Raw genomic sequence first — 25,896 nt, forward strand, 5'->3', positions numbered from 1 at the left:
GTGCCTGAAATTATGTGAGGGCTGCATTTCTGCCCACTGGAATAGCATTTCTTTTCTTTTTCAAGATGACATGGGGCACAGTGCAAGAGCAATTGGTTTGTCTGGGGCTAAAAGGCCCTGTGGGAGAGAGCTGGAGGGCTGTGTGGGCAGAGCGTGTAGCTCTGATTGCCTCTCCTCACAGAGTGGGTCAGAAGCTGTCCTCGGTGCTAACGTGTCCCTAAATTCTGTCTCAGAGAGGCAAGACACATCATTTCAAAAGAGATCTCAAGCATGAAATTATATATGTGAAGTGCAGACAAACAGGGAACCAGGAATAAACCAGGGACTGATGCTATTTGGTAGTATAGACACTCCAAGACAGCCTTAAATCTATTATCCTCTCAATTCTGAGTATCTTCCTGTAGCTTTTTTTTATATTTATTAATATCAGAATACTTGTACCCTGGCTTTTTAAGAGTGCTGTGATATTTACTTCCCCCCTGCAATGGAGAGGTGACTGTTTTAGAATGGGTTTTTTCCTTCCTCCGTTCAACACCATTCTCCCCCAAAATTGTCTTTTTTAGACCTGCAAGTCTTTTCTGAGGCTTATATTACTGGTGTCTCAGGCAGTATCACTGCCTGAGCATCAGTACTCAAAAAGTAACAGATTTCAGCACTAGAACAACTCAGCCCACTAGGGCCAGACTGTAAATCCTAAAGCCTACTCCTAAACTTTCATGTACTACCTTGTCCCAGCCGTGGCTCAGAAGACGTGTCCTTATTCCTCTCCTGCCTGTGACATGTTGAAGAGGTACCATCCTCTTTAGGGTCTTCCAAAAAGCCCCAGAAAGCACTCTGGCCAGGCTTGGATGCAACACAGCTTTCCACGTTAGGAACACAACTATAATTGTTAGTGGATTAAGGGAACAGGAGCGCAGTTAAAACATAACAAAAAATTTCTCTAATTATTTCCACAATTAGCATTAGCTGTCTTTCATACCACTCCATATAGTACAGGCAACATGTACTTCCTGACTGGAAAGTTAAGTATTACAAACTTACTTGTTTCTTCTAGGTTTGGTACCCATCTTATGGCCCTCTATGCTCAGTAATTTTCTCTTTAGATTAATCTCATAGTGTTACATCACCCCTGTTGTGGCCTGATTTATCCTTCCTAGGTACTCTACACATGCCACACTCTAATATATAAGTGTAGCCAGATCAGTGACCATAAAACTTGATAAGTAATACTTGTACCTAATACTGAAAATTATTGATACAGAGCAAATAGGGGAATGGTTACATGAAATAGCTACATGATCAGGAAGCAAGCTAGGCTGTAATTTTACAGTATGTCAGCTGCTCTGCTAAAAGCAGTTTCTGTGTGTGCTATTTCTCTGTGGTGTAGGAGGATTTGCCCACTCTAATTTCATTGAACTACCTTGCATTTACCATGGGACAAAAGCACACACACAGAGTATTGTCAAGTATCTATGTGCTATAAACTACAGTCCAGTTTAACTCAGAGTAATTTTTTCCTTCAGCAATGCTCAAAATATTTTTCTTGTCTGGGACAATGCCAAGAGATTTGGACAACACTTTTCAATGAAATTGAAAGCTCCTGGAATGTCAATAATGCAGTACCGCAATTAGTTTTTGCATGGGATAATTTTTAACAGGCTCATAGGGAAATCCTCCAATATCTGCAAGCAGTTCTACAGTTTTTTCCTTCAGAAAAGTGCTCTCCTCATACCCAAAGCAGCCATCAACCCTTCTTTTTTACTATCCATAATAGAAAGTTCACTTTTGTTAGAATGGCAAGTCTCAGTAGAGTCTCAGTAAAATCAATACACAAACATTACTCCAGAAGACTTTCCGTAATATTAAATATCTCTGCAAGACTAAAACTAACAGAACGCTTTGTACAAACATTTCTTTACTATCAATAATTTTTAAAAAGTTAAGTGACAATACTTTTTAATGAAAAAAGCTATTAATTCGATAAGGGGAAGAACCTCAATAGCAATGATGCTGAATGAGACTACAGGCTTAGGGGACAGAATGTATACAACATGGCAGAAAAGGTAAGTGCAGTGTTGTGCTGCTTAGAAGAAGGTATCAAGAAGAAAAATATTCAATTTTCTGTAACTTTGGTATATTTAATATACCTACTTATATATAACTCTGGAAACAAAAATGACTCCTCAGCCACTGCTTGGATATACACCAATTTCAATCTGATTTTTTACTAAGAACAATTTTTCAGGTACAGGTACTATGACTTCCTGTGTAGGGAAACTTAGCAAGGAAAGCTTCCCTAGTTCTGTGCTCCATAATCTAAAGATTCAGGTTGACTTTGCTCTTTTGCAAAAATTTTAGTACAGTAAGCAATAAACTGGGGGGATGGGGATGGGAGATGGATGACACACCAATCCCTGTTCTACCTGAACTGGCATTACCAAAAAGTTATTTGGAAGTGACTGAGAGAATATTCAAAGTCCAACAAATGATGTACAAAGCAAAAATAAATGCATTCAATATGTATAGATTAATGTAGCAGTGATAAGGGGAGCATATGTACTTGGCACGTTCTTTCTGACGAAACATCACTGTAGCAATAGAGTTGAGAGGCAGACCACTAGGTCACATTTAACTTCAGGAGGTAGGAAACAAATACAGGTTAAATATATTAGCTACCATGACGCCTTTCAGTAATAATAAAAGCAAGGCCTCTCTTTCATGACATAATTGGACATTTTGAAATGAATTCAAGCATTTAATTATTTTTTTCTTTAGTACTTTTGCCTTGTTAGTAAGCTTGGAATATTTTTCCATTGGTTAAGAGGCCTTAAACCAGCAAACAGCTTCTGTCCCGATCTACCTGCTTTGTTATCTATCTTCCACAGAAGATACACACTAGCTTCCAAGATACTCTCCATGAACAACTGGGTAAAAACAACAGGAGTATTTGGTAGGTTTCCATAAAGCAAAGGTGCACCAAACACCCTGATAAAATGATTTGCAGCACATGCACAGTACACTAGAAAGCCTGGTGCAGAGAACCCGAGTGACTGAGGACTCATCGCGCAGCCCCAGGCACCCAGCACTTGTGCTGATGTGAAGGTAGCGCAGCCTGGGGCTGAACTAGGTATTTCAGAATGAGCCTACCTGGCTTACCTGGAGGGCTGCTACAGGATCTATCATATGTTGCAGATAATACCTAAGTTTTCTCATCGATGCCAGTGCAGTACAAAACAAAAACAGAAGATAATTTTCCAGTAAGCTCCTTCCAGACAAAGGAATCTATTTCAGAACACACCTGTATGGATGCGTTTCAAGTGAGATCAGGCCAGCGAATGTTATTAGATGCCAGGACTGGTTGGCTTTTTGTACCTGAAAGACAGCAACTCTTACAAACGCCATTTCAGATTTGAGAATAGAAACATTTCTTTCCTCACTGAATACTGCTGGCACTATATGCTATTACTTTTTTTTTTTTCTTTTTAGTAATATCATCTGCAGGGCCAGCTTTGAGTTACAATGCACAAGACACTATATAAAAGAATAGACTGCTTAAATATTTTATAGTCTATATGTGTAATACAAACAAGAGGTGCAACCGCCACACAAAGGAATGGAGTGTCTCGACTACGCAGGCCTTTACAGAGCAGGCCAGGGTGACCATTATATCATACCCTGGAGGAAGCCACATTGCCAGATATATTTCAATTACAGGTTAAAATGTATTAGTTGCTTTTTTGACTGTACTGTAGGAGTGAGATTTCCAAAATTACCCAAGTGATTTCCCCTTTTTTTCCCACCGAGAATCAGCAAAATTTGTGTTCCTAAATCACTTAAGATTTTATAAAGCTCAAGTAAAATAAAGCAAATTCTTCATAGGGAGTCCTGGTATTTTAGATATACCACTTGTCATTGCTGCAGGACCAAATCCACAAAGCCAGCCAAATGCCCTTCACTAAAACATCATGTTACCATGCCTGCAGGATACCAAAACAGACTGTGTCTGAGAAGCAAACACACTGAGAAATGTTCATAAATTTTCCTTGGGTCTCTGATTCTTCACGCATTCTATATGGCAAATAATTTTCAACAAACACATTGAGTAAAATCCTTCTGCTCATTCACAATTCTTAAGCAATAAGAAAGACAATACTCCTAGAAATAATTAATGGGGGAAAAATTAATAATACTTAGCCATAATATTATACTTTTGAATAGTAGCTATTGAAGTAGTATCATGATCCCCCCCTGCCCTCTTTTTTTTGTTTGTTTTCAGTTAAGAAACTGAGAAACAGAGAGTTTATATGATTTTGTAAAAGCCAGAAACTGATAAACAACCTCAGGCCCATGCCCAATGCCTATCCATAGAGACAAAACCCCATTGTTCCTTCCTGAAAAGGCTAGAAATACTGAAAAGCAAAAAAAAATCAAATTAGCACACTATCTTGGATATCTTCTGCACTGTGAAGTGTAGAAGATACTGAATAAAAATAACTGGGTGTTTTTTCCCTGCACACAAGCTTTAAACTATTCTATTATTTATTACCATGATCATGAGCATTTTACTAAAAACTTCATAAGTATTTATACATTCATCTTTTTTTCCCTGGAAGATTTTTAACAAAAAATGTTGGCGAGATAGTGGATACAGATAAAAGTGCATGAGTCATACTCCCATGACAGAAAAAGCTACTTTAAGTTACTTTTCCTCTCGTGTCTGCTTTTCCGTATGCAACTGGCTCAGATAAAGCAATGAATTAACTTACTTTTCACTAGTTAAAGGAGAACCATAAGACTACTCAGTCTTCTGTGATGAGTAATAAGGGTGGAAAACAATAAATTACCATACAAAGTAGTTTATTCTCTTTTACAAACCACAAAAGCTGGAAACAACAGTTTTCTCTATGGCCATTTGCATTAAAAGCTATATGATGTCACTGGGCAGCCAAAAAAAGACATGCAGGACACTCCTTTCACAGACAGTTCCAGCTCACTTCAGGGCTGGAGTAAGAGCTTTATGCCTGCTTCTCAGGTAGAGGTGTCTCAGGAAAGAGGTCCTCTGTAGAGGGAACAGCGATGTCTTCGTTCCCCATCAACTGTAAGGCTCAGGGAAAGTGAACATGCACAAGAACAAGGCAGCAGTGGAAAGCTGCTCTGAGATCTGGAAAGCGGAGGAGACATGGTAAGCAGAAAATAGGTTAAAACCCACAATGCTTCAGTCTTCTGTGCTTGGGATTGCCATAGACGAGTGGAGACTGCTTTGGCACATTCAAACAATGGACAAGTAGCTGAGAGACTACCCATCCCTTGCGCGGCCTCTGAAACACCTTCCAATGGGAAGGAGCCAGGCTGTCATTGCAGAGTGGGAAGCTAGCATCTGCAGGAGGCTGCGAGCTTGTAAAGTGCATGGCTGTATATAGCTCCATTTCTGAAATGTGTATTGAGTAAGTCTATGGTCCAAAACCTCTTTCTTCAAATCCAATTCAAAGGTATTAATGGGGGTAGGATAAGGTGTATCTGAGGACAGATTTGAAGTAAGACTTCTAAAAAAAGCTTTGAACTGTGGATTCTATACATGATGATAGAAGAGAGAAAATCCAGCTCTTGGCAAAGACCTTACAGGCGTAGATTTTTTTCACTTTAATTCCTCACACATCCACACCATCGGGAAAGGATACATTTACACTGAGCTTTCATATACTTTGGTATGAAACGTACAGGTAAGAGAGAAGCATTCGATTTGTTTCAGCAAACCAGGACCAAAGGCAGTTCTACTAGCAATTAGACTGAGTTTGAAACAGATCTTTCTAAGAAGTGTTTAACAGTTTGACTTTTATTGCTTCTTCACTTTATTTAAATCTCTTTCAGAAACTAAAGAAGATATTCTGGAAAGGAGAAAACTGATGCCACTGATCTGGCAATCCAATGCATATGCCTTGGGTGGATTTTTTTTTTGATTGTTCTGCTTGCTCTTTGAGTGCATTTCTTGCTCTTTTTATGCAGCCATTTTATATCACTTTATATCAAACTTCTATGTAGGAACAAAAATAGAAAAGAGGCCAGTCACTTAATCTTTCTCTTGTACCCCAGAGGAAAAGGAGAAGCAATGTGTGTTATTTAGAGCTGTTTTCAAATGCCTATTTGGGGAACTTCTTTACATTTCTGCTATGTACAAGGAGGTAACAGCTCTCCCTGCTGTAAGATATTTATAATTTTTAGTGCAGTTATCCTCATAAAACTTGTTCAAGATGGAAAATGCAGGAATACTATTGCCCACTTAAAGCGGAGAAGTGCCATTAATCCAAATTTATCAATGGTGGGCTGAGGTCCAGTGAGGTTAAATAATTTACTCCAAATCATACAGTAAATTGGTAAAACAGTCACTTTAACAAGTGATTCAAAACACTTCTCCAAATTTTCTTCAATTTTTTTGAAAAAAAAATTTATGAACTTGAAAACTAAATGTTCCATTCCTCAGTGAAAACTGTTTTATGGGACCTATGCAGATTATCAGCTTCTGAATCTGACAAAAATAAATGGGCAATAATATTTTTTTATTTACTGATATGTGTTTTAAGTTGTTTTAAATCTGCTATTGATAAAAAAGGTTATTTACATACTTCTATAAGCTTTAGAGCCCTTCTGAACACTTTCTCTCTTGAAAGATGAACTTGTGCTGTTCTGGTCTGCTCTTTTTGACTTTGTGTACTGCCAACCAAACTACTTGAGGAGTTCCATTTCCACCAGCAGAAATACTGATCTCAAGATAATTGTTTGAAATAAACAACTTCTTACCCTCTCTCCAAAAGACCATTTAATCCCTTTAAGATCTTATTTGTAGTTCCTTTATTCTACTAAAGAAAGAGAAGAGCCTGAGGATGCCACATTTCCTACCCATGGGTTGCATGGGTTGTTGGCACCTAGATGTAGAACTCTGACCCTCGCTAGATAGCAGGGATTTGGATGCATGTGGTTAAAAAGGAAAATAACTGTATCGGTCTCAGCTGCACACTGTGTTAAGTTAGCAACATGCTACTGAGAAGGCTTTTTTTATGCAAAACTTACAGATTCTGGCTGAGCTTGAAACAAAGCCCCCTGAAGTATATATGGTGGAGAGTGTTTATTGTAATCGATCTGGAGGAAACTCTTAGGAATAAAACCAAGATTTTTCAGAGAACAATCTCTGTTAAATTTTGAGCCTTAGCCTTGTCTAAAAATCTGCCTCAACTTAAAAATACCATTTTTTTTTCCTCCCAGGATATTAAGACTTTATAGGCAGCTGAACCATGATACTTTCAAACCAGTAAGATGATGTAGCATTCATGGCTGAGCTGTGAGCTGAAATTCCTCCAGTCATTCCCTTGTTCAGCCTATTTCTGAAGTCTTGTGAAAGACGGGTACTTGTTTTCCCATCTCTTACTTACTGTCTGGAATGTAGCTAAACAATAAACATGAATTTATTTCTGACCTCTGACTGAATCAAGTTTGCCTTTATGGTCTGGCAACCTACCCTCAGACCACACCTTGCTTATTATTATGTAACACTGGCAACAGATTTCCAAAATGGACCCCTAAAATTTGAGGCATCCCACATTTTAAGGAATGTGAGCAAAGGGATTTCTACAAAGTCACCAAACTCCCCCTAACTTTCTAGCTCTTGACAGTTGCATGCCATATTTGCATTCTCTAGCCCCTCTAAATGATTTCTTGGTAGCCCATTCCTAATAGTAAGTAGATTATCCAAACTTCACAGTTCTCAGAAGTGACAGGCACTGAAAACTATGGAAGTTGGAAAAACAATACTTTTATTTTAAAAATGCAGTACTTAAGCTACTTCATCTCAGAGAAAACCATTAGGTTACCTCACCTGGGGGATGGTAAATGCCAAATCAGACAAATCAATGTTATTAATATTAATTTAAAGCTATTTAATAATGTATTGTTTGCATCATTCTCTGGGCCTTGCAGTGCATCGGACTTCATAGTGGCAGCAATTCAGAACAGAGAGAGGCAAAGCAGTTTCCCTGACAACACAACTACAACTTGATGCATAAGATATAATTAAAATGTCCAGAACATCTCCCTTGCAAACCAGCTCTCTTCTCATTATAACGCTTCACATCATAGATCACATGGGTGTCCAGGCACCTGTATTCTGTTTACTTTTTGTTTTCCCTAGTCATGCTGAAGAGCAGCAAGTAGAAATTATGTTACCCTAATTAGGGAGTTCATTCACCTTTCAAATAGCAGCCAAGCTGCTGTGGCAAGAATCTGTTGTTACAGAGCTGCCTCTAAAGAGGGAAGGGTGGGAAAAAAAAAAACATTAAAAGCCAGAAAGAAGCCATAATAAAATATTTTCTTAAATGGTCTGGCTTTTTGGGAATAGTCTTTGAAATATTTTTCTTGATTCTGGAGGCCAAAAAAATACATGGCTTTTTCCATCTGCCTCAGATGCTTCTCATCTTTGCATGAAAAAGTATAAGCTGTGCAGTTTCCACAGCTCTAGTGAGTGCAGCTTGATCAGCAACACATCCCTTTCAATTTCATAGTTAAAGAATTTGGCTGGATCCCGACACCCACATTACCATCCACATAACATCACACTGCAAGGATGGCAGACTCTGATACCTGTGGGGTTTTTATGCTTTATGGAGCATCTACTACTATTTCTTAATTGCACAGACCTCTACATTCATTAAAATTACCACAACATTTGCCTATTGTGTTATTAAAAAATGGTTAATTATTAAAGGCAGAATTCTCACTTCCATTTAACTTCTTTCTTCCCCCAGCAAAATAGCTCAAAATTAAAAAACAAAACAAAACAAAACAAAAGATAAAAAAGAAAAAATAAGAACATTAAAAAACAAATTTGGGGCAGAGGAACTTTCCAGCTGAGTCAACTGCAGGCTATCCACCATGTGGCATCAAACTATTAAAGTGTGTTCAGAGGAGGGTGACCACAATAGTGAAAGGCCTCAAGGGCAAGATTTATGAGGAGCTGTGGCTGAAGTCACTTGGTCTGTTCAGCTTGCAGAACAGAAGGTTGAGGGGTGACCTCATCACAGTCTGCAACTTCCTTAAGGCAGGCAGTGGAGGGGAAGGTGCTGATCCCTCTCTGTTGACCAGCGATAGGACACAAGGAAATAAAATGAAGCGGTGTCAGGGGAAGTGCAGACTGGACATTAGGAAAAGGTTCTTCACTGAAAGGGTGGTCGGTCACTGGAACAGGGTCCCCAGAAAAGCGATCATGGCTCCAAGCCTGTCAGAGTTTAAGGTCCTTCTGGAGGATGATCTTAGTCACATGGTTTAGCTTCAGGTAGTCTTGTGAGGAGCAGGCAGCTGGACATGATAATCCTTATTGGTCTCTTCTAGCTTGAGATATTCTATCACAGAATCACAGAATCTCAGAATGGTAGCAGTTGGAAGGGACCTCTGGAGATCATCTCATCTAACCTCACTGCTTGAGCAGCTACACCTAAAGCAGGATACAGAGGCCAGATTCCAGGCAGCTTTTGAATCTTTCCAGAGAAGGATAATCCACAACCTCTCTGAACACCCTTTTCCACGGTTCTGTCACCCTCAAAGTCATGAAGTTTTTCCTCATATTCAGGTAGAACTTCCTGTTTTCCAGTTTGTGCCCGTTGACCCTTGTCCTGTTGTTGGGTACCTCTGAAAAGAGTCCAGCCCCATCCTCATGACACCCACCCTTTAGACAGTTAGAAGCATTGGTAAGATCTCCCCTCAGGTTTCTTTTCTCCAGGCTAAACAAACCCAGGTCCCTCAGCCTTTCCTCAGAGGAGACGCTCCAGTCCCCTGGTCATCTTGGTAGCTCTCTGCTGGACTCTGGCCAGTAGTTCCCTCTCTGTCTTGAACTGGGGAGCCCAGAACTGGATGCAGTGCTCCAGGTGTGGCCTCACTAGGGTTCAGTAGAGGGGGAGGATAACCTCTCTCAATCTGCTGGCCACACTTCTTTTAATACACCCTAGGATAACATTGTCCTTTTTGCCCACAAGGGCACAGTGCTGGCTCAGGGTCAGCTTGCTGTCCACCAACATGCCCAGGTCCTTCTCAGAAGAGCTGCTTTCCAGCGAGTTAACCCCCAGCCTGTACTGGTGCATGGGGTTGTTCCTCCCCACGTGCAGGACCTTGCACTTGCTGTGGTTGAAATTCATCAGGTTACCCTCAGCCCAGCTCTCCAGCTTTTTCAGGTCTTGCTGGATGGCAGCACAGCCTTCTGGTGTATCAGCCTCTCCTCCCAGCTTGGTATCACCAGCACACTTGCTGAGGGTACGCTCTGTACCATTGCTCAAGTCATCAATGAATATATTGAACAGGACCGGACCCAGCACAGACCCCTGGGGAACACCACTAGTTGCAGGCCTCAAACCAGACTCTACTGCTGATTACAACACTTTGAGCTCTGCCATTCAGCCATTTTTCAATCCACCTCACTGTCCACTCATCTAAACCACAATTCCTAAGTTCACCTATGAGGATGTTATGGGAGACAGTGTCAAAAGCTTTGCTGAAGTCACAGTAAACATCCACTGCTCTCCCTTCTTCTACCCATCCAGTCATGCCATCATAGAAGGCTATCAGGTTGGTCAAACATGATCTTCCCTTGGTGAATCCATATTGATGACTTCTGATAACGTTCTTTTCCTCCACATGCCTGGAGATGACCTCCAGAATGAACTGTTCCATCACCTTTCCAGGGATGGAGGTGAGGTTGACTGGCCTATAGTTTCCTGGCCCATCAGGGCCCATTGATTTGTGAGGATGAAGTTTGCCTAGGTGAACTCTAAACCAAACCTCCTCAGCCAAAGGGAAGTCTTCCTTTCTCCAAATTTTCTCTCTCATCTCTAGGGGCTGGGGTGCCTGAGTGCCAGCCTTAGCAGTAGAGGCCGAGCAAAGAAGACATTCAGTAACTCTACCCTCTCTGCATCCTGCATCACCAGGACCCCTTCCTTGTTCAGCAGTGCACCTCGCTGTGTTGCTTATCCTGCAAATATCAGTGTGATTGAAGTCCTCCATGAGAACCAGAGCCTGCAATTGTGAACCTACTCCTGGCTGTCTGTAGAAGGCCTTGTTGACTTCATCTTCCTGATCAGGTGGCCTGTAGCAAATGCCCACAACTGTGTCCAGTATCACCTGTATTTTCCCGCCCCTATGATGCTATGTAAACCCCAGCAGGCAGTGGGAGTTGACTGCTAATATTGCAAGTATGTGACAAAACTCTGGGAAGTTTTACCACAAAAGCAGCATGCTGCCATAATTTATACAGCCTTCCTTGTGCACCTCAAGAAATGTTGCAAACTATCCCTGCTTGTATCATCAGATGAAAGCTGACGTTATTTATAACCTCGTATCTCCAAAATTTCTCCAATTGATTGCTTGAAGATGCAGTTAAGACTCTCACCTTCCAAGAGAAGGTGAGATTTTCTTTGGGATATTTGATATTTTGGCATTACTGGTTAGCTGTAACTTTTCATAAGCTTATGCTGTTATTTCCTGTGAAAATCCTATAATGTGTGCAAATAAGGGTATGTGAATATTTATATTTGTAACTGGAGGCCCAAAAACATTGATAAGTCAGCTATGTGGATCCATGTAAAAGGACATTATCGGCTCACAAATTTGGATTAAAGCAGTTCAAAAATTGAAAGAAATATTTAAAAATGTATTATTACATTTTTGTTGCATTCTGTAGGCTCTAAACATGCAGCTAAGCCTCTCAAACCTTACTCACTTTTAAATTTAAAAATACTGTGCTTATTTCTGGCAACAGTTGACATCCAGAAGAATTTTAAAGAAATTGGAAAATATGTTTTTGTCTCCTTATTTGCACAATTTCTCATGATCTATGGAGACCCAAAACTTTGTGCTGACACTGAAAAACTGTATTTTGCTGGGGTCTGCAATCAAATTAACTCAGGCTTTTTTCTACCTAAAAAGGCAGAAGTGATGTAAGTTTTTGAAGTTACTCCTACATTATTACTTATAAGTAACCAGAATCAGATCCAAAGTTCATAAAATTCATGCTGGCCTATTTATTTTTAGAATAAGATTTTTAGTTTTTTTCAAAACTGCAAGTTCTCAGAAGTGCAGATCCATTTTGGTGGAATGAATGCTCCATCTTTCACTTTCTGCCATTGTCATTTTAATGAGATTATTTCTGTTTAAATGAGTGACAATTACTTCTGCAAGTTCCTAACAAACTTAAAGCATTTTAAAAAAAAAATCTTATAAAAACATCTCATGAAGGAAATACAAACACCATTTGGAAGAAGAACCGACAAAAAACTTCCATAATGATCCCTAGGATTGGCTCCCCAGGCACGACTTATGTATTTCTTTTCTATCACCCTGTACACAAATTAATATAGTACACAAAAATGCTCTAATCACTGCTATTTATTTTAAATGGTTTTCTTGCTAAAATGTTTGAGGCCTTCTTGATATTGTCATTGAACACAGTATTTCACTTTTTAAAATATACACTGGAAGATAAACAAGCTACATCACTGGAAATATACATTAGGTATAGTGTTGGTGTGTACATTTTTTGGGGTACGGTTGGGACTTCAAATTAGGCTCATGATTTGCCAAATACCAGAGCAGTGTTCAGTAGCATAATTCTACAAACAAGACACTACACTGAAGGAAGCTATTTTTGCCGAATTCCAAAATTAAAGGATGCTGAATTAAGCAAGACAGGCTTCCTAAGGAAATGCAATATGATCATATTGCAACCAACATAAGAATGCATAAGTAAACCCCATGTATTTGTTATTTGTTAGCATTCCAGTGCTTCACTTCCCAATCTAAACAATGTTTTTGACCACAGTTCTTCACACATCAGGGTTTTTTTTCATCCAAAGCACCTGGAGAGTGATTCTATTACTGTACCTTTCATGAAGTAGCATCCAAGTACCTCAGCTTTTAGTACAGATATATTATTGCTGTGGGTACTGGACTAATTTCAGTGAATGGCAAAGCAGGAGAGAGCAGGTGTTTTCTCTCCCTGCTGCCTTCTAGCTCTAGCAGATGTGGCAACCTCTGCTGCTTCCCTAAAGATGGCAAGAAACATGCTCTTTCAAAGACACCCACCCAAACTGAATAGATATCCTCTGTCTAATAGCATAGGCTTTTTCCAAACACTGCGTGGATTTATATTGTTCAAAGAAAAGGTCACACAAATCCTTTATAATAGGAGAAGCATTAAGTGATTTACCTGCCCCAGTTCATAAACAGCAGCTCCCATAATATTAGTCAGCAGTGGTTTCAGCTTAGTTATTAACAGTACTAAAATATTCGGTGGTATTTATACCATGTCTTTGCCTAGTGCTATGGAGGGATACTACAATTCCTTATTGGAGACTGAGCACAGACCTTTACACTTTTTAAGCCTTACTTAGGCCTTAGGGTGTGAATAATATGTGCTGGACTCCTGAACGTCTCTTAATATCATGTTTTGGAGTTAGTGGAAAGCTGTCACTTTCCATTTTTAAATAAAAGCTTTCTGACTTTCCTACTCAAGCACACTGTAGCTCCAACTTACAGTCGTCCTATTCGTTACAAACTTTTTCCTTTATATTTACTTTCTTAAAAAAAAAAGGACAGACATCACGTTCCTGATTTATTTGTGTCACCCTGTTAACAGGAAAGCGTGAAAGTAACCAAGAACAAATTCTGAATTAGTATGCAGTAAACCCCTTAACTTACACCTTGAAAATATGAAAACATCATCGCATATGTCTGTCTGTAGACCAGTCTCTTCTGTCCTCATGGATGACATAGCAGATGCTAGAGTGAGGTCTCAGTAGTAAGACTTCATTATCTTGACAATAGATTACAAACATTTATTAGCAACAGAATGAAATATTATTATATTATGTATTAGGTATATAAAAAATAAGGTATATTAAAATTATAACTTTTGTTGTAAAGAAGCACTGAGGTGCAGTAACTTTGACTTTTCATTATGCCCTTTAATTTATTTGCTAATTCACAAAATTCATTAAATGTCTGTAAATCTCCAACTGGGTTGTGAGAATTGGTGAGATTCTAATGTGTTGTAGTGATAGCAATGTTCACTGTGCAATTAAGAAAACATTAATTAAGCAGTACTTTAAATATATGGTCAGGCCCACTTATCAGTTCATTTAATGAAAACGTCCTCCCGGATATTTTTTTCTATGCACAAACTGTCTTGCATTACTATAGTGCAAATCTGCTCATTTAATATAATTTGTAATAATAATGATTTCTGGTTTTAATGTCAAGAGAAAAATCACTGGTTGCTTGCTCCAAAGAGCACTTAATGTCCATTATTGCACACGGCACAAATGAATTTGCAAATTTAAACAGACTTTTCAGCAATAGTTATTGTCTTCTGTCTACCTGGACAGTGCAAGTGTGGTAAGAGCATATTATACCATATGTATAAATGCATTTGAAAGTCTTTACGATACCAAGAGTCTTTAAGTTTTTAAGATACTCTTTTTAAGATTGCAGGGCTATTTAGATATATAAAAAGTTAAAATCCCCTCTATGCACTGTACTCCAACTGCCATGAATAAGTTGCATTGATGTTGACTCCTGTCCTCAATTATGTGTCTACTTTTTCCCTTAGACTACCAAAGAAGTGACAGAGTATCACAGAGTTGATGAGACCAATACTTCTGAATGGAACCTTCATGGATGAAGGAAAAAAAGCTAGCAAGTTTTATGATGCCTCTAGGTACATGTGTCTCCAACAAAGTTAAGTAAGCAAAACTATTGCCTTGCAAAGCCAGAAAATGCTTAATCAAAATGTGGGAAGAACATAAACAGTAAGGTTCTGACTCTCAGTACTGGTTTCTCAGGACATCAGTGGTAACGCTGTACATTCAAACATCTTGGTACCTTCACTGTGTAGCAGAAATCTGTGAGTTGTTGAAGTACTGTTAAACTTCAGATGGAGTTAGAAGATCTGCAGTGATGGTAAAGGGTTTAACATGTTTAGATGGCATCACCATAAATCTGGATTATGTCTCCAAATCTCACAAAATAAATTGGACTATTTTATCAATCCAGGAGTACACATAACATTTCCTGTTACTAAGTCTCTAATCTTATTCTTAATTTATTCCTAAATGAAATTATTCTTAACTTATTTTGTAGTACCCTATGATCCTAGAATAGTTTCTGGTTTCCAGTGTGGTGAATTATGTTGTGTTCAAATCACTGTGGCTGCAATCCATCCAGAGCTGACCGTATCTAAGCCAGCTATACCCACTGCCTTTATAGAGGGACAGAAGCAGAAACAACATTCATCTCACTCTAAAGTAGATATTGAAAACAGGCTGGATGACTTGCCATGTTTCTTCTGTTGACAACAAACTAGGCCTTCAGGCTTCAGTGCATGTCAGCACTATATACACCATGAGTGACTACATTTACAACCACGTTAGACATCCTTTTCTTGTGCTGAGGGTTATCCTCTGAATGCATCAAGTGGTAGTGATGACCTCTGTGCTGTAACAGGTGTAGACCACTGAATACCACATCACAGAGGACAACTCAACACTATGTAGCACACTGCCCTACTACAACTATGTGAGGCCTAGACTCTCACTTACACTTCATTCTGATCGAATGAGTTGCTGGAGATCATATATTGAGAAACAATAATGGACCCCTGTAGGCTCACCTCACTAGGTCATGCTGCATTTCTTGCCAGTGATCAAATATCCAATAACTTTAACAGTCATAACTTTATATTCCCAAGGTACACACTTTTCTTAAATTATGGTATTTAGACATAGAACCTATTAGTATCATCTAGCTGAATGGTAACTTTACAGACCTCATTTTATATGGTCCTCCCCTATCAATTGAATGTTGGGAGAAATATTTATGCTTTCTGTAATCGTGTGTAGTCTTCCTTCCCTAGGACTTTTTGTTATGTTATGCCTTTTCATTATTCCTGGCAAATAATGGATTTAATTTAACATTACTGTGTCAATTTTACCGTCCCACAGAGCTTTCCACTTGATCTTTACAGCAGCCTTAGCAAAGCTGCTCTTCTGCCAACAGATGAACTTTGGTGTAGTTTTTACAGTACTACTATGTTCTCCATGCATGAAACATTAAGCTTATAACAGGCTGCCAGGCTGGAGGCAACAGACTGGTTTACATGCCTCAGGGGTATCGTGCCAATCAATTCTCTTGTCTCACTCTTACTGGCCATAGTAATATGTATTAATGAAGGGTCAATAATTAAAGAGAGGGGATGAATTACAAGGGACAAGACAATGTCACAGGAATGGAAACTCAAAAGAAAGGAGTTAAGAGAAAGATCCAGTCTGCTGAAACCAGGTCTCCAAAACACAATAACATTCACAGTATGCCACTTAGGAACAGACATGTTTCTTCCTCATCTGCCTCATTTTGGAACTTCAAAGCATCTAGTTGGATCTGAAGATGTCAAAAGCTGATGTGAAGGGCTGCAGAGTCCTTTCCATTTCTCCATACAAGTCCTACAATATTCAGGAGTAATTTTATTTTCTAGTAATTCTATTTTCTGTTACTGACTTCACAACAGAGTAGCCCTCCCAATTATTTCAGAAGCATCAGACAAGAAAGCTGTATATGCTCTCCAAATGCTATATTTCTAAAGAATGCATATTTCAAGTATGTAAGAGGAGTATCTCCTCCACCAGTTAAGTTGCTTTGAAGACACAGAGTTCCTCATATCTCTGAGGAATAATGGAGAGAAAGGAAATGACAAGGAAATATTGTCAAGCAGTTTTGGCCTTCAGAGAAGGCCAACATCTACATACTCATCAGTGTCCCTTTCAACTTAGCACCTCTGTCTAGATATGTTTTTAGAAGCACATAGATCCACCTGGAGTATGCATCTTGAAAGGATAATAATAATCTCTCAGACAGCTAGCATCCTCAGTAAACCCCAGTTTTATTTATTATTCCTTGTATCTAACCACTTCTTTCATTAGATCTCCTTGCTCTCCTTCCCTTCTTATCTTCTGAATTGCACAGTGAAAGGCAAAACAAATTCTGTAACGAGTTCTCTGCATTTATCTCCATGTTCAGCTCTGTGTTTCTACCACTCCCTCAGGTAATCAGCAAAGCATATCAAACACTTCTCAGCACAAGTACTGAATTTTCTTATCTCACTTCGAACATAGACACATCTGTGGCAAAGCCCACAGAGACTCAGCCAGAACCATTGCCATGGTCAGTTTAACACCATCTTAAAGCACAGCTCCTTTCCATATTCATTGGGCCAAATTAGTTACTGACTTATATGGAGTTGCAAGGTAATGTTGTCTCCAAGAGAAAGGTCAGTAACGAATAAAGTCAAGGGCGATACAGAATACAATACAAGGATAATACAATTACAGATGAGGTTCAGATATTAAAAACAGCTTAATAAGCCAAGCAGAAACAGCTTGCAACCCAAGTGAAGTCTGTATAGGTTCTGTACACAGAACTTATGAGATTTCTCACTAGCAATTTTCAAAAGTGCAAAAAAAGCTGGATTTGTGTGAAGTATTGATTAAAGTAATCATGAAAATATTTATCCAGTTGACAGCCAAACTCTAGTTTTTCTTTTCTCCTACTATGAAAACAAAGCCAGCATGATATTATACAGCTACCTCAAGAAGAATTACATTTTTCTGGGTTTATTTTGTTGATCACACAGGTTGGGACCTTCTAAATATAATAAGTAAAATTCCTATTTAAACCCTGACACAAGACAGACATTTTATGAACAAGGAGCACAATGAATGTGGCATATGAAACATAACAATGGATGCCACTTACTAGCTGGTGACGGTATTAGTGGATACTGGGATGTGGGATTCAGTAAAGGGTAGAAAAAAAATTAAAGCATTAACGGTGGTGATTTAAGGTAAGATTAGTTTACAGCAGATAGAGGTAATATGATAAGGTATTGCAATGGAGGAATGGAAAACAAACTTATTCTTAAAAATACTAGCATTCATTTCTAATAAGTTTCTAAATTTTAGGCCATTCTTGTGTCACTTCACTTGCTAAAAGACTAGTGGTGTACTCAACTACTATCCCAAGAGCACAGTTTTATACAGAAAACCTTACTGTGCCCTGATGCAGATTTAAATGTTCATTTTAAACAGCAGATTGTTACAGGAATCTCAGATGATGGATTATTTCGTTCACAACCAGGTAGAAGGCAGTAGTCTTCTTTAGCGGATGCTTATTTCCCTATAGATTGTCTTCCAGAATTTGGTTACAATTATATGGCACTGTTAGCAATTAAATTATGGTAATTTGCACAGGAAGTGGACAACTTAATTTCTCAATAACTGAAGTCTTAGAGCACTCAAGGGCAATCAGATGTGGAGTACAGTGCTATTAAACAGTGAGCGAAATTCCTCTCTTTTGTGGTTACAGTTTAGCTTATACACAAAACTTCAACCTCTGGAAATGACATAGCATTAATCTTACTTTGAACCTTAATATATGGGGGTTGTTTTTGCTTTAGTTTCACTTGCATTTGGAGCAGTGGCTGAGTGACAACATTTGTCAGATTAGTTCGCCACACTTTTCATTTCAACCCCAAAATGACAAGCAGCAACGTTCTAAACCTTGTTTGCCAGCGCTCTAGCCCCTAGTGAGCAGCTTACTGGAGTTCTAGTAATTATTTATAAATTGCACAGAGGTCCCAGCTACTTTGTATTCCGAATGAACATACACAAGAAAATGAGCAAATTGTAAATTAAGAAAAAAATTAAAACCATGATAGCAACCTGTAGACCCTACCCAGTTTTCTACAAAGTTTTCTCCCTTTCCTTATAATTTTTTTAATAGGTAGTATGTAAGGTATAATAGGCTTTCTACAAGTTTATCAGACAGAGTCAGTATAAATGCATAACACAAAATGGAGCACAAAGTCTAAAAACCCATTGCAAGTGCTACCATGGATTCTGTAAGCACTTACAGGTTAAACCAGAATTACAACAGAATTCTGTGGGAATTACCATACCTGCAGAACCGGGCTGTAATCAGATGTAAAGATTCATTATCTTTCCCTTCTCATTTACCCAGCTTCAGACTACTTTGGAGATACATGGTCAGAAGAACTACCCTGAGCAAATACTGCTTCTGGCTCTACCACCTGAAGACTCTGAATCCTGGTCACCTTCAGCCCTTCTAATTCCCACATACCTTGGTTTCCTTTGGTTTCCTGAATTTGAAAAAAAAAGAAAATTACATTTGGTTATAATTACTTTCAGGCTATCCATTTTCTGTCTCCTTCTGAACTTCCTAGTATCTCACTGTTCATAAATACAAATATCCATATCTATATCTATATGGGTATCTCTTTTTACTCTCCCTAGATGCAATTTAGTACTAACCTATGAGTTCCATTTTTTATTGCTTTTGTCAATTTTATGCATATAACTTACAATATCTGTTAAGCTTGCAATTAATTTTAACTAGCTACAGGCTATCAATATTCAAGATCTGGTGTCATTTGTACCTCCTCTTCATGCCTGCAGAAAAGTAAGTCTGAAGTTGACCTATTTAAAACTGGTTATTATTGAACCGCTTTATTTGATAAGGTGATCTAATTCTGCAGGAATAGTAAAGCTGAAACAGAGGGTAAATGTACTTGAAAAGGGTAGTTTTATTCCCTCCGTAGGAAAAAAAGGAGGACAGTGATTTGTTAACTGCAATGATATTCTTACGTACTGAAAAAATTTGAGAGTATCACTGTGTTTAACTGTTTTCTGATTCTACCATTTACTTTAAAATACAAAGGAAAAATATAAAACCTTTCCAATGTAGCATAAAGTTAATCCCTGTAAGGAGGTAATGAAGCTGCTAATGTTTAGCTAAGTATAATCCTTAGCTAACACACTGCTATGCAGGCATAAAAGAGCAAATGACTTACCTCAGCGTCTCACACAAGTGAACATTTATTACAGCAGGGCAGCAAAGGCCAGTAAGAATATCAGTCAAATTACTCTGATGCGGGTTGCCGTTACACAAGACATAGTGAAGCAGAAACCCAAAATACTGGTTCTAATTGAAAGCAGAGGAGACACCTACACTTATGATTAAATCCTTACAATGGGTTTTCTGCCTGCTTGACCTTCTTAAATCTCCTCTTATCAACTTAAAGTGATTTTCCTTATTCAGGCTTGATTATTCATCATCTTATGCCTAGCCTTGGCAGTTGAATCAATAAACATATATATGTTTCTAATAAGTTCCCTTACAAAACAAACAAAACAAAACCAAGCTAGACATCTCAGAGCAAAAATACAGACATCGATTCTCTTTTGATTGCTATTAACTGTTACTGCACATTCTGTAGTGATTACCTTACGGATCTTGCAGTATTACAAGACAGCAGGGGGCCACATAATGTAAGACATCGGGAAAATGTCTGCATCCAAAATGGGTTATAAAAGGTGGTCACAAGAAGAGAAGAGAGCAATAAAGGTTTTGAGGATAAAAATGTGAAAGAATGGTAGCAGCAAGTAAGTTAAGATTTAAAGATTTATACTACCATAATACAAAGTGCCTAGAAAAGCAAATAGCTTGAAAACCTTTAATGTCTGCCAGTCACATAAAATTAAATATTACAGGAAAAAAAAACTAAAAGACACCATCATGGAAATGTGATTAGGTTATGTGTGGTGAGAAGAAGTCTTTTAGCCAGGTTCCCACACAGGGAATGAGGGCACCTCATTCAAGTTTTTTTGCAAGTTAGTTATTTTGTTTCAGAAATAAGTATTTTCTCATGTCACAGGTTGATCCAAAATGACCACCATTGATAAATGACTATCATAAATGAGACATAGCAACTATTTACAAACCTTACAATTTTCTTAAGCTACTAAGGAAGCTCTGAAGTTGGATGGACCATAGTCAATGAATACACTCCAGCAATTACCACTGTGAATGTAGATATAATTACCACAGTTTCCAAGAGGTTATATGTTAGAACTCCTTTCTAAGAAAGTTTCACTCTGGAATAATAAAAGGCCCTACAAAAACTGTGTACCTCTCAAGTGTGATTTGTTAGTATATATGAGGGCTCTTAATGAAAAAATATATCCTCACATGTTCAATCCTTCATCTCGTCTCACTCATTTAACAACAGTTTTTACAAACAATGCAAGACCTGAAGATAATTACTATACATTTCTTTGCCATACTCAAATCTTCCACAAGGTGATGCAGGCTCTATTTGATATTTGTGGTAGGACTGGCATTGCTACAAATGATTTACCCACTTTTTAGAAAGTGGTGCCAATGCAGTGATTTTACTAGATGAAGTCAGCAAAATACACACCTTACACCTGGGAATATGTTGTCTATTTATTTATTTAAGAAAAACCAGTGAGTGTATGTAAAAAAAAAAAAAAAAAAAACCAAAAAAAAACCCACCAAGAAAATAAAAGTGATGCAACCTAAACACTGGCTAAAACAGAAGAAAAAACCAAACCAAGTGACAAAACTCTTTGTAAAGCTTTGATTTATAGCATCCTTTTCTGGAATCTTGAGGAAGTGCAGAACACACAACAAAAAAACCCCATCTGAACAATTACTGTACACTAAGGTGGATAAGTCTTTGTGACAAATTGAACACAGTTACGGGGAAAATAATTGTTGCCTTATTTTGGAGCAATGTAAAAAACGTGTCTTCTAGGAGATATGAGATGTTGCAAATAGTAATGAATAAATAACTTATGTCTTTGAGGAAGAAGTACGATATAACCAGAGATAAAAAAGGTTCTAAAAATTTTGTTGATAATAGGTTTCTAAACAAAGACTTGAATAAGCTTTGGAAAAATCAGATACCAAAAGACTTGGAGCCAGACAGAATGCTACAGTTGGTATTTTGATGTGACCCTCATGAAAATGGAAGTGACTTAATGCTTTACTTATACTCAAAAGGGAGATAATAACACTAAGTTATTGGAAAAGTGAACAGCAATCATGTTCTGTATTAAGTAGCCTCATAGTCCATGTGCTGTTTCTGCCTGTAGCATATGTGACTGGTGAGCATCGGTAGAGTTTATCTTGGAAAGTTGAAGAAAAAATTTGGCTATCTACTCCATTCTACTGCAATTACAAAAGCAACATTTCTGACACTGAAAGAGAAAGAATTTGGTCTGAAAAGTAATGGACTCCAAACATCCATTTTCTTCATAAACATCTTATTAATTTTCTGCTTTATTCTGAAGTTTAAAATAAAATGATTACCATTTAATTTATTTTCCTGCAGGTGCAAAAGGTGGGTACAAGTAACTATTTAAATGAAAATAACATTTACCTAACATATTTTAAAAATATTTCCATACGATATGCTGACTGTATTTTCACCAGGCACGTACTAAGTATACAGGATACCAAATTATATACAGTTCTTCCATGTGTTATGTGTATTCACATTTACATAAAGCTTCATAAAGTCATGCCATTTGTTCAAACACGAAAAATGTCATGATAATTTGGCATGAATATTCAAAATACATGAATTTCAGCTATCAATTATCATTATAAATGAATGCTAAATTCTATCAATTCTATCTTTTCTGCTATGGTTCTGTGATGTCATTGTTACTGCTCTCAAAATATACCAAGATAACACTCTATCCAAGCCTCTCCTACAAAGGTTAAAATGTTATCTCTCCTATATAGATGGGGACACCAAGATGGAAACATGAAAAGATGTACAGTGCTTGGCAAGGCAAATTTCAAACATAAACCAGATCTAAATCCAAGTACCTTTCCAATTTCCTACCTATGCTATCCTTCCAATGCAAAACATTTTCAGACAAAGCTCGCCTCGTACTTCCATGTGCTGTTGAAAATAAACCAATTCTGTGATCGTACATCATCACAAACCACGAGCCTTTTGTTATATAATGGTTTCAGCTTCTCAGTTTCAACCAAAAACATGCAGTTGGGCTTCTAATTGAAAAGGTCTTCACAGACTTCAGTAAGAAATGCAATGAAAAAGTAAAGTGAAATATTTAACAGAGAGAATTACAGAATGGTAAAATGTGCCATTAATAGTGGCCAATAAGGACAAGGAATGTCTTTCCTAGAAGTTAAAATAGCCTTCCAGTGTTAGAAAACCAAAGCATAGCTAAGGAAATGTGGTAGGCTGGACTACTGTGAAGTAAAAACTAAAAAATCCCTGATAAAACTGAAGCATAAAATCACCTGTGTTTAAAAAGAACTCCTGGTACGGTTTTGCTAACTGAAGAGAAACTAATACTGTTTTAAATTTCCACTAAATTGTATATTTTCTATATATTTAATTTGATGAATGAAAGAAAACAGGTGTCAGAGGAATCTGTTTTGATGGCACTGCATCTGAGTCTGTAATTACAGAGTCATGGCTGGTGACTTTCCTAGTTCTCCAATATGGAAAACAAGTGACTTCATTTACTATCATTCCTTGGAGGAGTTGTTATGACTCAATGAATCTCTTGAACTTCTGCAGACTAGGGAAAGAAGAACCCAGGTGTAAATATTTCACAAAGGATCTTCTATATTTGCTGAGAAGTATCAAGCATTGTATATACTTCATCAACATTCAAAAAAGCTTGATGGCTGTGATAATACTTTCACAGCTGAGAGCACAGTGTTTCAATACCAACAGTTCACATCCACCCAGAGTGGGCAGTAATTTTGCCTAGTACACTCTAAGGTCATGTAGGAATTCTGCAAGAGTAAAAAAGACAGAACTGGACAGACAGACAAATAAAAATGTTCATGCTGCCACAACTACAAAATCGATCAATACAGGTCAGTTTGAAGGATTCAGTGAGACAGTTGATAGAGAAAGAACTGAGAAGTTTTACCCCTTGTTAAGTGTATTTATATGAAAATAAAATTAATAAATTACCAAAAAACATATAAACATTACCCTTGGTGTGGCAAATCACTTGCAAAAAGATTTCTTCACAAAAACTCGCATATGACTGATTCAATGTGCATTAATTAGATGAGAAATACCAGCTGGTCTATATTTTGATACAGGCATTATTTTTCTACCAGTGAAAAAACACCTACAGGCTTGTAGGATATTAGAAAGCTCAGGTATCTCTCAAAAGTAGCTATGAGGTCACAGTACTGTGTTTTTTCCCATTCTGTCTTAGAATTTGAAATCGCTTTCACAGTACAAAATAATGTAGATGCAATTTTTAACTAAAATTTTCTCACTTCCCCAAGAAGCAAGGCAACCTTTATTAAAAATAAACACCCATGGTTTTATTTGACATCACGTTGCAAGACCCAGGGGCCACATACAGAAGTTCCAAAAGAGGGAAGTCCAATTATATTAGGAAAAAATCAACATGAGGATAGACAAACACAAGAACAGATTGCCCAAAGAGATTATCAAATCTCCTTCTGTGACAATTTTCAAATTTTAACTTGTCAAACCATGTGATTTAACCTGAGTTGTCCAGACTCTGAGTTGGGGTTTGGACCAGATGACCTTCAGAGTTTTTTTCTAACCTAAATTACTATATGTTTCTATGAAACTATCAGTTGAAAGAAGTGGGCACTGATGGTTTAGTGAGACAATAAAAAAGCTAACAGTGATTCTTTTCTCCTCGTGGAGGGAAAATCAGATTTCAAATGCCAACTTGCTGAGAAATCTCTGCTTCCTCTCCATGAGTTTTACTAAAGAGGTGGTCAATAATGCCAAGAAAGGAATATATTAATAAAAAATTAGTACCTCCATCACTCTTATTGTGAACATTGTATGTAAAGCCTGCAATCTTGGTTTAGATTAAATACTCAGTAGGGAACTAGTGAATCGAACAGGGTAGCATCAGGGGGCACCATCATTTCCTTGACAACTGTGAGCGAAAGATGATTTCTGATGACTATCTGAGCAAGGAGTAAAGGCAAAGAATCCAGGTAGACCATGAATCCTTGTGGGATTAGTAGATGTCGTTTCACAACATCCTTTCACAGCAGTAGCCAGATTCTCTGAGGAATAGGAAAAGTAATGCACTCTGAGGCGGAAAAGCAAAAAGTCATCAGTGCTGTCAGACTGGCTGGAGTTACTTAATGTATTGAGTGTACTGGTCCTTCCATGTCTCCAGGCAAGATGATTTTCCTACAAGACATGAGTATTAAAAATCAGTGCCAGCTTCCAACACTGTCTCTTTAATGTCCGAAAACCAAGATCTTTTCTTTAAAAGAACAGGCTCCCAGCACCTTACTGAATACCCAGACTTTATCAAGAAGAAACAAAATATTATCAAGGCTGAGAGTATGTAGAGAAAGTAAGAAAAAGTGTTTGGAACTTTTATATATTATGGCTGCAAATAAGATAAATACATAAGAGGATACAGGATAAATAGGATTTCTGAAACTAGAATTGATTTTAACCCTAAGTATAGCAGGACACAGCCATTTTGCCATGGCCCTTCAGGCTCATATATCTGCAGTGTTTCCAAAATTCAGTATTTTCCCCAAAGTTAAATGAATAAATTTTTAAAATAATTTGTAATTATGCTCAAAACAAAAAAGAACTGATGCTGGTGGTTATAATTCTGATTTTTATAATAAATATTTGAAAGTGTGTGCACTGCTGCTAGTATTCATAGAGCACTTCAAAATCCAATCACCCCTTTAGAAGTTGGCATAAGATATGCAAATTTTAATTACTGAAAATGTTTAAGGTGTCTGTTCAGACATCAGAAGCAACAGCATACAGGTTAGGTCCCTAAACATACAAGGTGCATCAACAGTGAAAATGATGTAAAACTTCTGTCATGAGCTCGTAGCTAAAATACTTGGTACTTCCCTTCTGCTTGTCTTCACTGAGCAAAAATTTTAGGGCCGTGGATGGGAAACACA

The sequence above is a fragment of the Phalacrocorax carbo genome, chromosome 1 (assembly GCF_963921805.1).
Source record: "Phalacrocorax carbo chromosome 1, bPhaCar2.1, whole genome shotgun sequence".
NCBI classification, from domain to species: domain Eukaryota; kingdom Metazoa; phylum Chordata; class Aves; order Suliformes; family Phalacrocoracidae; genus Phalacrocorax; species Phalacrocorax carbo.